The sequence below is a fragment of the Solanum tuberosum genome, unplaced genomic scaffold (genome assembly GCF_000226075.1).
Source record: "Solanum tuberosum cultivar DM 1-3 516 R44 unplaced genomic scaffold, SolTub_3.0 scf00299, whole genome shotgun sequence".
NCBI lineage: Eukaryota > Viridiplantae > Streptophyta > Magnoliopsida > Solanales > Solanaceae > Solanum > Solanum tuberosum.
The window spans coordinates 344,882-348,010 of NW_006239224.1; the positions used below are offsets into that span (position 1 = coordinate 344,882).

Genomic DNA, 3,129 nt, shown 5'->3' on the forward strand with positions numbered 1-3,129 from the left:
CAGTCACATGAACTCTTTATGTCCATACCCTACATCCAAAAAAGGAAATTTTAAAAGGAATCTCAGTCACCCACGACTTCTTAAAGTCATCACTAGAGGGAGATCTATTTCTGAGGATGTACCAAGTAGATTTGATAGTGAATTTCTCATTTACTCTAATATGCTCAACTAGGTTATTAAGTTAGATGTATTGCATAATACTAAAGTCTCAACCATCCCCTTTCAAGAAAACATCTACATGACACCCCAGAAATTCATAAGTTTGGAGATATAACGGACCAAGACCGATCCAATTATCATACCAAATGCTAAAAGTACCTCCCTTTTTCTCCCACCATATGTTCTGTTCAATAACCTCTTTATTTTCTAACACATATTTCCACACCTATGACCCAATTAGATTTGAATAACAAAAAGTCCCAAATATAGGGTAAACCTCTTTCTCACCAAGGTAACTCATGTCCAAGACTCGAACTTGACACTTCTGGTTAAGGATAAATAAATACTAACTTCCACTCAACCAAATCTTTGTGGGTAGAACACAACAAATAAATCCAACATATTGCCTAATTTTTAAGAGAAAGTAAATTAAGTCATTATTAGTACCAACAAAAGTTGTGGTGGGATATATATGATCCATCTATCTTAACCAGAGGTCTCGAGTTTGAGCCTTGAATATGAAGAAAATCTTGTTAGAGAGTGTCCCTCGAAAGTCAAATTAATCGGGGATTCAATATAATATATTGAAACGAGTGAAATAATATTAATTATAATTTATAATTTATTCCAAATTCTATTGGAACTCTTTTATCTAGAAGAATGATAATTTATATAATATTAATAATAAGTTGTCACGTTTAATATTTCATTGAGATGTGTTATTTTTTACCTTTCAATATGTGTTTAAAAGAAACTTTAAAGAAAATATAAATATGACATCAGAATATATAGAATTCACATCTTACTAGTGAATTTCTATTGTAATTTACTCCTCCTGATTTTGATTCAATACCATGCCATTTAGTAATTTAAGAACACAACATTTTTATTTAGACCTATAAAATCATCATACTACACCACAATGAAAACTAGGCATAAAATTAATCTAATTGACGAACAATCATCTCCTTCACAAAAAATTATCGTAATAAACACTAAATGAATCTAACTAATTATAGCACAAAAAAAGAAGAAAGATACTTTATATGTAGAGAACACAAAATAAATAAAAAGTAAATATTTTCATTAAGGAGATTGTGGAGTTATTCACTAGAAGATGGAGATTTGATGAGACTAATCTCATAATCTTTGAGCACACCCCCAATTTTTTTTTTTGGTGCAAATGTCTGATTTTCATTAGTACAAGAAGAAAATGTTTTTTTACTTGGTGTCCAATATTCTTATTGAGCCTCAATTAGATTCGTATAATGTAAAGTTCCAAAATAAGGGTAAACCTCTTTCTAACAAAGGTAACTCATGCCCAAGACTCGAACTTGACACCACTAGTTAAGGATGAAGGAATATTAACTTCTACTCCAACACAATATTGTTGGTAGAATTCAACAACTTAATCCAACATATTGCAGAATATGCAAGAGAGAGTGAATTAAGTTATTATTAGTACCAACAATAGTTGTGGTAGGATGTATACAATCCATCCATCCTTAACCAGAGGTCTCGAGTTTGAGCCTTGAATGTGAAAAAAATTGTTAGAGAGTGTCCCTCGAAATCCGAATTAGTCAGAGATCCAATATGATATAATGAAAATTGAGTGAACACAATATTAATTACAATTTTAAATTTATTCTAAATTCCATTGGAACTCATTTATTATGAAGAATGATAATTTCTATAATAATGAGTTATCATGTTTAATATTTCACTGAGATATGTTATTCTTCAACTTTCAATATGTGTTGAAAAGAAAATATAAATGTCATCAGAATAAATAGAATTTACTTCTTAGCAGTGAATTTTTTTTGTTATTATTTACTCCTCCTGAAATGACATTTATAAGTTAAGAACACAAAAAAAATAATTGGAGCTATAAAAATCATCATCATATACCTCAAATAAAGCTAGAAAAAAAAAAATCAATTTAAATAACATACAATCATTTCCTTTTTTTTTTTTTATCATTATCAACAATAAATGAATTTATATTAATAGCAAGTCAGCCTCAAACCCAACAGTACAAAAGAAATACGAAAAGTAAAATAATAATAGCAATAAAGCATAACTTAGTCATTCTACAATAACCTCAAAACTTGGTTGTCACGTGTATAAGCCACTAGTATAATAATGCAGAATTTGAAAGATAATACAAGTCTCTATGCGTTTGTTTCTTGAATAGAACAAAACATAAAGTAAGGAACAAAAGGGTCCTCTGGGATTACAAGTAGCTACCTCTCAATGTATCCTCAGAAAGCTTAGAAAATAGATGAAAAACAAAGATCACATGGGTCTGGGTGAGTATCGAACAACATGGTGCTCAACAAAAAACCTACTAAACAAGGCAAAACTAAGCTAGAATACGAGTACTTCTTTCATCCCAAGGCATTTGGAACTCGTTGCAGAAAACTATTTTGAAAAATGAATTAAAATCAATTCATAATCACCATTTTACTTTAGAACTCATGTTCTTGAAAACCCTTGCAATTTGTCAATCAAAATCCTAAGTTTTGATGTTAATATCCATTAATGATGAAAAGAGACTTGAAGTTTTATGGTCACAAAGGTTTACCCAAATGATTTAGCACAAGAAATCTCATTGAAATTCACTCCAAGGATTTTCCAAGACTCAAAATGGGAAAAAATGGGGTAAAACCCCGAAATTGCAGGCCAAAACCCTCTCTGATGTCGCTTAAGCGAACCCCAAAAAATACTTAGCCTTCACTCTGTGAGCTGACCTTCACTAACGCGAAGCTCGTGATCTTCAACAGACCTTCGCTTTTGCAAAGGTCTGACCACTTGATCCTTCACAAAATAAAACCTGTCTTTGCTAATGCGACCCTTGCGAAAGCAAAGGTCCTTTGCAATCATGAGGTCAATAGACACTAGGAAACCACAACCAACTTTCAAATCACCAAATAGATCCTTAGGATTCATTCAGAACCCCGTAAATACAAA

General features: G+C 31.3%; 1 non-coding gene across 1 annotated transcript; it reads right to left on the reverse strand.

The window, feature by feature from the left end:
- Nucleotides 1-458: 458 nt before the first annotated feature.
- On the reverse strand, nucleotides 459-677 carry MIR8021 (microRNA MIR8021). The gene has a single exon (NR_127182.1). It is a non-coding gene; the product is annotated as a microRNA MIR8021 (primary transcript).
- Nucleotides 678-3,129: the final 2,452 nt, after the last annotated feature.